Source organism: Netta rufina, assembly GCF_964035555.1.
Source record: "Netta rufina genome assembly, chromosome: Z".
NCBI classification, from domain to species: Eukaryota; Metazoa; Chordata; class Aves; order Anseriformes; family Anatidae; genus Netta; species Netta rufina.
Genome location: NC_140126.1, coordinates 78,845,543 through 78,856,775, shown reverse-complemented (window position 1 = coordinate 78,856,775; position 11,233 = coordinate 78,845,543).

Sequence of the window (11,233 nt, the reverse complement as noted above, 5' to 3'; positions counted from 1 at the left end):
ACAGTACGCTCTGTACAGGGAGTCAAGACACCTTGGTGCTGTTCCCACACCTTCACCACCGACCTAAGGCTCACCCAGCGGGAGTCACCCCTCTTGAATGCAACTTTCCTCAGCTGTAAATTAGAGCTGCTGGAGTGAAGCGCTTTGAGACACAGCTGAAGAGCTACCAAGACCCATAACCTAGAAATGCCTATAGCTTCTCTACCAAACACTGCATGATCACAACACCTTACTGCATTAGTGCGGTATTTCAAAGTGTGACACACAGTCCTGTCAGTACCAAACTCTTTCCAATGGTCTTGGTATGACAATGCTGTTTACTAAAGGCCACGAAAAGGCCTGAATCTGGTGCCACTTTACTGGCCTGCAGGAGGTGAGGCTGCTTTGACTGGTGTAAAAAAGGTGGATCAGAAAAGAAAAAACAAAGTCTTCAATTTATTCATAGTGCTGCCCGCTACTGAAGATCTGTTAGGTCTACTGCTGGATGTTTACGTGATGTTGTATGAAGAGCAGTGGAGAAAACATTTTAGCTTGTGAGATGCCTCACGTTCAGCACTGGAGCAGATGGGGTGATCCATGAATAGTGAGGACTATGCAGAACAGCAGCGCTAGCCTGCCATCTGAGACGAATAGGAAGGAAGGTGACGTGTAGGAAGGAGGTGAGGGGATGTCATGTTCATCTGATGTCCACTCAGCAGTGTAGTGCTAAAGCCAAGAGTGAGGCTTGGGTTCTCTTTTCCAGTGTGCCAGCTGCCTGCTAACAGCACAGAGTGATTTACAGAGACAGAGGTGCCCTTCAGTCCTGTCATAGCTGAGGAAAAACCCTCCCTTCCCAGGCTCCCAACACGATAAATGTCCATCCAAATAATAAATTTTCCTCTCTCCTTTTTCACCAGCATCTGCCTTTCCTAGCCGCTGGGGGACTAAAGAGAAGGCCCCGCATGGCAGCCCTGTGCCATGCATACAGCACCACAGAAGATAGCTCTGCCAAACCTATTGGACGATACCCAGTGCCAAGTAAGAAGGACATGCCATACGATATTGTGGAGCTCATGGAGGAAGTAGAAAGGAGGGTAAGAAGTTTTATTGTAAAATTACATCAGTGGAAAGCATCCAAACTTTGAGTAGGTAATACATTGTAAGAGACCAGTTCCCGTACACTTTGATGTAACACAATCCTGATACAAGACTGAGGTGAGCTGCACTTCTTCCAAAGCTGTTTCCAATCTATAGGATGGGGGTTTTACTGGTAATTCTGCAGGGTAAACACTGTATGTCTTCCTGGTTCCCTGAGGCTAGTGTGTCAGACTGGGTTGTGTAGGGTGGAAGCAGGAATGTTGGCATGTTTTCTGGGGATAGCATCTGCATTCAATTGAAACACTGCTACAAATATATTTTATATATATATATATATATATATTTGTTTGAATTGGAGAAAAAAAAAAGTGGTGGCAGCTGTTTTGATGATAGCATGAAAAGGCTAAGAGGGTACTTCTGCTGCTGTGCTTTGACTTTTTTTACCCAACGCTACATGGGGAACCACATTTGGCATACTGGCACAACAGAACAGTAAGCCTAACACACAGCTGAGAGTATGGAGGACGAGAGTTTCCTTCCCTACTGCTGCGGAGAGCGAACGTTGCACATGCTTCACTGATGCTGAAACATTGCACAAGCCACAGCTCTTCTGAGACTTCTCTTTTCCAAGACCTTCCTCTCACAGGAAAGCTGGTCCATCCCTTCCTGTCCTGTGAGTCTGCTGAATCTTTGCTACAAAGCAAACACCAGCAGCTCATAGTGTAGCACACCTGAGCTACACTATGAGCTGCTCTACATAAACACCCTGAAGAACAGCAGCCCATACGCTGGTAGAGTCTACAGACGATTACTGCAATCACAACAAAAAAATGAGTGTGTAAAACTGCAGAGGGATCTCACCATGTCTGGCAGCCAGGCACTGAGGGGCAATTGAAATCCCATACTGATAAATGCTGGCTGCTGGAACAGGTGGGCGCTGTAAGAGCTTCTCTTGCCTGTAGGAGGTAGCAAGTGATTCTCTGTGAATGGCATGCCATCAAAGAGATGTGCTGTGCATTGCCAATTACCCGGGAGAGAATGGAGAAAGAAGCAGAGGAACGTCACTGTGCCAGCATGTTATACTCAGTGTGCCTGTACCTCCTACACCGTGCTGTTTGGGCTGGACTGGCTCTGTCTTGTGTCTAGTAAACTTGAAGGAATGAGGAGAGCTCCAGGAGCTGTAGGATAGTCAGAGGGGCATTGTCGCTTCTGAGCAGGGAGATGAAACAGATGATAATGTTTCTCTTTGAAAAGGAGTTTGTCATATTGCCCCAAGGCAATACTGGTGTGTCTGAAGTGAGCAAGGCAATCAGCCCTGCTATGAAACTGCAGCAACACTTAGTTAAGGACAACGTCATTACATTTTGAGTCATGTATAAATGGGTGCAAAGCACAAAGAGATTGGGTCTGTGGAGATTGCTCAGTACTGCTGTGCTAATTAATTATTCTCTAAGCTTAATGTGGCCTGCTGTTCTCTGTTAAGTTACAGTTCTTGACTGGTTTATCTTTTTCCTTGAACAGACTGGATTTCTGCCCAATGTCTTCAAAGCCTTGTCTCACCCACCTGACGAGTTCAGAGCTTTTTTTGCTTATTACAATGTCATTATGAACAAGGAGACAGGTAAACCATACAACCACCTCAAAACTGCCCTTCTCTTTATAGATGTAAAAAGTCCTAGAAGCAGCATTTCTGACATTGTCAGTTTTATTCCCTCACCAGCCTTGTCTCACCTCATAATAACAACTGTCAGAGTTAAGAATTGTGTAGGTACTTATGGCTTTCTCATGTTGTGTAAATCTTCATACTTAATCCTGTGGTTAAAAAGCAGCTCTGAAGCCACACTGAGCTACTTTGCTACACCATGCTCTGTGTCTCAACAGAAAAGGAGAGGTGGCTGCCTATGGGAATAGGTGTCAGGAGTAGAGCATGAGTAGAGCACAGGCAGAGGCACATGGACAGTGCTACAGTGTCTCACTACCTGAGCGAGGTGAACAGAGTAGGTCTGCCAGCGGTGACCAGAGTCTGCCAAGAGTCCAGATTCCCCAGACATGGCCATAGAGATGAGGTGGATCCAAGATCGAGGCAGAAAGCTGGTCTGTGTCTGCGTCAAGTTCCAGATCAGCACAGTTACGTGTCCAGACACTGCAGCTGCCACGTAGGTCAGATGGGAGCTATAGTTAAGGGCGCAGCATAAAAACAGCTTCCAGGTAAAGGGAGATGTTCCAAGGTCCTTGCTGAGGCTTCCTGCTGCTCTTTATTCACAACAGTTCTTCCCAATGAACTGGCCATCAGCCGTACAGAAAATTTGTGTGAGAGAGGATGTACTCTGTGGGCCCTGACACACTGCCGTGGATTTCCAAACCCATGTTGTTGAACATATCCAGTAGAAGCAGGAAGAAGCCGATGCTGCTTCCATACAGTCTGGGAGATTTGGGTGTCCTTGGAGTAGAAGGTAATGGAGGGCTGGTTGCTGCAGTGCAGCTCAGGCTGGGCTTCATGTAGGGAACGTTGCGCAGCTTTCTAACCCTTGAGAAAACAGAGTTTGAGGACTGCTTCATCCCCCCTCCTGTTTCCTGTGCTGTGGGCCACTGAGGTGCCTGTTCTCATTGTTTTTGTTGTACAGGTGCATAAGGAAGATCAGGATTGTGTAAAATACGCTGTCATGAGTTAGACTCTTGCTTAGAGGAGATGAGGGTTTGCAGGCAGGGTCTTTGTGGACAGCAAGGAGTGGAACCTTACGGATCACCCAGTCATACGTACAGTCTATGCATGAAGCTTTCTTCTCTGGGGGTGCTGCTGGAGTGAAGCCATGCTGCCAACTATACAAGAGTCATATTTTTTCCCTTCTCATTCCCATGCTTCCATCCTGTTTGGCTCAGGATGCTAGTACTATCTTGCATCATTCCCTTTTCTTTTCAGCATCTCTCTGGAAGTATCACAGAGTTGCCACCTTCTGGCACTACCCCATTTCAGAGCAAGAAGTTCTCTTCTGATTCCTCTTCATCCAAGAGGTTTTATTAGCATCTTTCACACTCTTTCTTGCAAGACACTTGTTTTATGGAAGTATTTGCAAGGTCCAGTAAAGCATAGGTTTTGTGGAGAGGAAGAGGGACCTTGGCCTTCACTGTGAAGTGTGGTTTCAAAATACTCAGTTTCTAATTATGTGATAAAAAGGGCAAAGAATGAGAGTGCTGATAGCCGGGTAAGTTACTCCAGTCCTGTGCACAGTCCTGTTGTGAAGCTGTTTGTCAAAATGATTAGTGTTGATTCTAACAAAGTACAGCCATCTTCTGCAGAGCTTCTTTGGAGAAGGCACAGGGCTAGACACTGACGAACCTGTGGTTCCTAGAAGTTCTCAAAGCCGCAGTCCTAGGGTATCTCATTGCTCCTGTCTGCTTTCTTCTCTCTAACTTCAAAAGTTGTTTACTTGTTTAAGCCTACCTAGCAAATTCTAGAACGCTGCCCTTTCCTGTAAAAGTGATTCAAAGATCGAAGCCGAAATTCCTTTAAGTGGTATATTCTTTATTGCAGCGCTGGATGCACGGGGGATCTCTCCACCTATCGTGCATACCCAAAGCAGAAAGCAGTCTTGAATTTATACAATCAATCTATCAATATTCTACAAACGCCTATACATATTCATTACCTATCCCTGCCTTCCCTCGCTTCTCATGCTAATTAGCCTTTTGGCACCTTGCGCCTGCGCAGAGCCTTCCAAGAATTGTGGGCAGGGGTCTTTGGGACGTGGGCAGGGGTCTTTGGGAGGAAGACCCCGAGTCTTCCTCACAGTGTACTTTTCACCTTTGGTCAGGAATCTGCTGAATTGGCAGGTTTCTTAATTGCGAGAGCTGGTTGTTGCCAATTCTTCCGTTTGTTGTATCTTTATAATGAATTCCAGTGTCCAGTTTCGAGAGTTATAGTCCTTACGTTTGTTTCTCTGTCCGTCTGCCGCTTCCTTATCATGAGTTTCAGTGTCTTGTTTCGAGATATACAGTCCATGTCTGGGGATTGTCCTTGCCTCCCCAATGCCTCCCCAATACCTCCTTAATCAATCCCCCCTTTTCCCATGCAAATTCTTTTGCATCAGATACTTTCATTATTTACAGTAACACAACAAAGCAGGCATCTAAACAACATGCACACAAATATTCCTAACACTACTAATACGATTAGAGCAATGAATACTTGTTTCAACCATTGGAAATTGGGCAACCAGGAGGTTCACTTATTCCATATTTCACTAAAACTCCACGAAAGATCATCTTTACTGATCTCATGTAGGACCCTTGTCTGCTCCCATATTTCTTCCAGGTCGGTAGAGATCCTTCCACTCTGATCTACATACATACAACAACTTGTGTTTATTACTGTACAGACTCCCCCTTGAGCGGCCAGTAACAAGTCTAGGGCCATCCGATTTTGTAATACTACCTGTGATAAACTAGATATCTCTTCTTGTTGAGCCTTTATAGCATCCAGAGTTTTGTTTTCTAACTTCTCTATAATTGCAGAAATATTAACTATTGCCTTTTCCAATTCACTCACTCCTAACCATGGGATAAACCATCGCACAAAACTATGAAAAGCGGTGTGTCTCTCTACCAATGGATTGTTAATTTTTCATCTGATTCTCCGGATATGATTTCTCAAGTAACCTCGAGGCACTACATCATGTACTGTCATATTGGGGACTACCGCTCCAAGAGTGCAAGTTCCCTTCCAATTCTCAGGCAAGACCTTACGGGCTGTATCATTGCATAGCCAATACCACCCTTTTCCTTCTGGTACTGGCCAGCTGGTTGAATTTGCCCAACTGCTAGTTGTACTAATATCAGTTGTTCGATTACAAGATGTCTGATTCCCCACATAAGTAGTACCTGTATTTATACAATCCTGTTTTCCCATACCCTTAGGCGGGTTACACCTTTGTACACATACATAATAGGATTCTAACGGCATGAAGCTACTCACTTCTAGTTCCAAAACTTCTTAATATTTTCGACCCCAAGATGTGTTTTCCCACAAATTAGTCCAAGATAAGTTTGCAGGCAAGGGAATCCCGATTAACGATACACCCTTATTCCCATGCTGTGGCAGATGGGTGCATACCCAACAGTTCGTCTTATTAGTTACTTGAGAAATTGTTTGTATTAAGGTCAGGTGTAAGTTCTCATCCCAAGTTGCCCACCCCGAATCCGAGAACTGCACCTCTGCAATCATTAGGATCTGGAAAAACAGAAAACTTTTTCTGGAAAACTTTTGTTGGTCCAATTGGAGTGGTGGTCCATATCCTCGCCAGGGCCTTCTTCACCCTTGAATTGTGGATCCAAGCTGCTTGCTCCTTAGTTTTAATGGCGGTGTGTGTTGTCAGTAATACTTGGTATGGTTCCGTCCACTTTCCTTCCATTTTTCCTGTAGGGGTTGTCCTGAAAAAGTCTTTATATATATATAATCCCCGAGCTTAAAGGGGTGGATTGGTTGATCCAACCCTCTAGCCCTGGTCCCTAAAACAAGTTTATGTACTTTATTTAATTGTTTCTGAAGTTCAGTTATATAAGCATATAAATATTCTGATCCTAACTGCGTTAGGTCCTCTCCACTAAATAGAAATTGCTATGGCCTTCCATATAAGATTTTGAAGGGACTCAAATTCCCTTTTATTCTAGGTTTAACTCTAATTCCAAGTAATGCTAAAGAGAGGGATTGAGGCCATGACAAATTAGCTTCTTATCCAATTTTAGCTATTTATTGTTTAATTAAATGGTTCATTTTTTCTACCTGTCCACTTGCCTGTGGTCTATAAGCAGTATGCAGTTGCCAATCTATCTTTAGAATCTTACTTATCTGTTCTACCACTTGTGCATAAAAATGTGAAACTCTATCAGAAGACATTGCTACTAGAATCCCAAAGCATGGTATTATTTCATTTAACAAGACTTTAACCACTTCTCTTGCTTTGTTTGTTTGACAGGGAAAGGCTTCAGGCCTTCCTGACAACGTGTCAGTCAGAACCAGTAAATAATGATACCCCCCTTTTCTAGGGAGTTCTGAAAAATCAATTTGCCACTGTTGCCCCGAATAATTTCCTTTACCGATTATTCCAAATTTTATTCTATTCTTGGTATTGGGGTTATTGTGTAAGCAAATGCTACATTGTTGAGTTACTTGTTTTATCATATCGTCCCACTAATGTCTGACTCAGGCTCTTATGCAGTGTGCCAGCTCCCCAGTGCGTTTTATTGTGTTCTGTAAGAACTATGGGCCATGTCAAACTAGAGGGTATTACTATGTGATTATCTTTTAAATATACTCATCCATCTGGTTTCATTTTACCTTTCAAATCTTCAATTAATTTTAAGTCTTCTTTTGTATAATTTGGATACAGTTTGGATTTTACCGTCTGGTATCAAAGACAATGCCTTCACCTCAGTTATTTCAGCTGCCTGCTTAGCCTCTGCCAATCGATTTCCAATTTCAAAATCGGTGTTCCCCTTTTGGTGTCCCTGACAATGCATGATAGCTACCTTTTCTGGTTGTTTTACAGCCTCTAACAATTTTAAAATTTCTTCAGCATACTTTATGTGTTTTCACTGAGCGGTCAGCAATCCATGTTCTTTCCAAATTGCTCCATGAGCATGTACCACGCCGAATGTATATTTAGAATCTGTCCAAATATTTACCCTTTTTCCCGCTGCCAGTTCCAATGCTCTCATGAGAGCAACTATCTCTGCCTTTTGAGCTGATGTTCCAGGGGGTAAAGGCTTAGACTCGATTACCTGCTGAGTAGTTGTTATAGCATATCCAGCTTTACGTTGTCTTTGCGTAACAAAACTGCTCCCATCCGTGAACCAAGTTTCTTCCGCATCTTCCATGGGCTCCTCCTTAAGGTCTGGTCGGCTGGAATACACAGTCTCTATAGTTTCTAAACAATCGTGAATCACAGGTTGTGCCGGAGCATCACTAAGAAAAGAGGCTAGATTCACAATATTAGTTATCACAATTTCCACGTTGTCCTGTTCTACCAATATTGCTTGAAATTTCAAAATCATCAATTCTTGTTTAAGTTGTTTAAAGACTTTTTGTGCTTCTCCAGTCCAGACTAACTTTGACTGGTTAATCTTTATCAATTCACATAGAGGCTTTACCAATAGTCCATAATTATAAATCCAAAGGCGACACCAACCTGTCATTCCTAAAAAGGTTTGTAGCTCCTTTACCATTTGAGGTTCTGGAGTCTGGCAAATGACTTCCTTATGTTCAGTTCCTAGTTCTCGTTGTCCTTCCGAAATTTCAAATCCCAGATAGGTCACACTTTGTTGAGCCAGCTGGACTTTCTGTCAAGAGACTTGATATCCATTTAAACCCAGAAAATTAAGACGACTTATAGTCCATTGAATACAACTCCCTTTAGTCTCGGTAGCTATTAAGAGATCATCTACATATTGTAACAGAGCACCTTCAGTGTCCGGAGGTATCCATGTTTCGAGTTCCCTTGCTAATTGGTTTCCAAAAATAGTGGGGCTATTCTTGAATCCTTGAGGTAGTAATGTCCACGTAAGCTGCGTCTTTCTGCCTGAATCGGGATTTTCCCATTCAAAGGCGAATAGGTTTTGGCTTTCTGTGGCTAAGCCTAGGCAGAAGAAGGCGTCTTTTAAATCCAGTACGGTAAACCAGACTTGACTATTCTTTAATTTAGTCAGCAAAGTATAAGGGTTTGCCACTACTGGATGTATATCCTCAGTGATTTTATTTATGGCCCTCAAATCCTGAACTAGCCTATAGCTTTTTCATCTGCCTTTTTAATTGGCAATATGGGTGCATTGTATTCTGATTCGCATTCAATCAATAATCCATACTGTAAAAATTTATTAATTATCTCTTTAATTCCTTTCCTATCTTCTATCCTCAAAGGATATTACTTAACCTTAACGGGTTTCTCTCCTGGCTTTAATTTAATAATTATTAAGGTCACATTTTTAGCTCTTCCAGGGACTTCGCTAGCCCAAACTCCTGGACATACTTGATCTGTGCTCTCTAAAGGTATTTCACTTTTAGGGTCAGTTTGTATTAGTGCCAAGCTTAACACATTTATTAGTTGTTTTTCTCCTATTCTTAATTCCATTTTCCCTTTTTCAAAGACAATTTCTGCTCCTACTTGCTCTAATAAATCTCTACCTAAGAGTGCCCATGAGGAGCTAGGCATAGATAAAAATCTGTGTATGCCCCATTGTTTCCCTAACTTGTACTTCAAAGGTTCACAAAAATAAGCCTTTTTGGTTACACCTTGTCCTGGTTTCAGTTAGAACAGAGTTAATTTTCTTCCTAGTAGCTGGTAGAATGCTATGTTTTGGCTTAGGATGAGAAGAGTGCTGATAACACCCCGATGTTTTAATTGTTGCAGAGCAGTGCTTATACCAAGCCAAGGACATCTCAGCTTCTTGCTCTGTCCTGCCAACAGGCAGGCTGGGGGTGCAGCAAGAGCTGGGAGGGGACAGACCCAGGACAGGTGACCCAAACTAGCCAAAGGGGTATTCCATAGCATCTGACGTCAGGCTAAACAATACATAGGGGTGGCTAGCCAGGGGGAGGGGGCCGGACTGCTCGGGGTTAGGCTGGGCATCGGTCAGCGGGTGGTGAGCAATTGCATTGTGCATCACTTGTTTGTACACATTATTAGTAGTGGTACTATTATCATCATTGTATTATTATTATTATTATTATTATTATTATTATTATTATTATTATTATTATTATTATTATTATTATTATTATTATTATTATTATTATTATTATTTTGTCTTATTAAACTGTCTTTATCTCAACTCACGGGCTTCACTTTCCATTTCTCTCCCCCGTCCCAGAGAGGGAGGGGGAGGGTGAGCGAACAGCTGCGTGGTGTTTAGCTGCCGGCCGGGTTAAACCACGACACACCTTTTACCCTAACATAAGAATTCTGTGAAGGCATTAATGCTTGATTTAGAACTGAATACGTTGCCCCATATCAATAAGAAATTTCACTTCCATTCCTCCCCTAGCTTCATTATAACCAGTGGAGGATCCGCTAGGGTAGATTCCCCAGGTCCCCGTTATTCCTGTTGAAATCAGGGGTCGATTACCCTAGGAAAAGGCTAGTCAATTTGTCCTCCGAAGCCAGGTCCAAACCGTTTTGTTTTATTTATTTATTTATTTATTTATTTTCATTACATTTCAGAGTTGGTCCAAAAATTCCATAGGGGTTTCTTTTAGACCTTGTTGGAAGCATATTCTCAATTCCCAATTCATCCAGGTTTTAGTATTTACTTAACCATTCACAATTTTCAGAATGATTCGGGTCTTAGTGGGGGTCGGTCAGGGGAATGCAATTGTCCACCGTTCCCTGAGCGGTCCCATCGGCAATCTGAGCTCGCACATGAACTCAGGTTGTTTTAAGAGTTAACTGCTTTTCTGTTTCTGTGACAACTCTCTCGGACCCATCGTGGTCCCTTTGCCCTAAAGGGCTAACACCCGTGATTTTAAGATCTCTGCCTCGGGCAGAGGCAGAACTATTAACATTCCTACATCCTCTTTCCCTGCTCATTCAACTTCAAACACCTTTAACACTTTCAACAACCCTTTTAACACTTCCTTTATCTTCCTCCAGCCTGTACTTCTCTAATGCCATCATCAAAGGCTCAGTCAGGGGCCAACTTAATTCCGTACCTTTTCCCACCAAGATGCTGAAACATCAGTATACAACATTTCATCCTCTTCTGCTTCTCAAAAAACAACATTAACTGTAGCAAAATATTATAGTTTAAAGTTCCCTTTAGGGGCCACTTTTCTCCACATTCCAGCTTATAAAGCGGCCACCACTGATTACGATATTTTATCAATGTTTTCCTGTTCACACTTCCACCGGCAGATCCTCCAATATCCTTCCAGTGACTTAAAACACATCCCAACACACTTTTCTTTAAAATTTCACTGCTTGTTTGCCCCCCCATTTTCCAGTTTACACTTTCAGAGTACACGTGTTACTTACAAAAGCGTATCACAAAACGTATCACTCACAAAAATACGGGCACGCAATATCTTTCAGTAGCGATGTCACAAAGCTACTATTACCAGCAATATTGCTAAAATCACAATAACAATAGTCAAATTCCACATGCGATA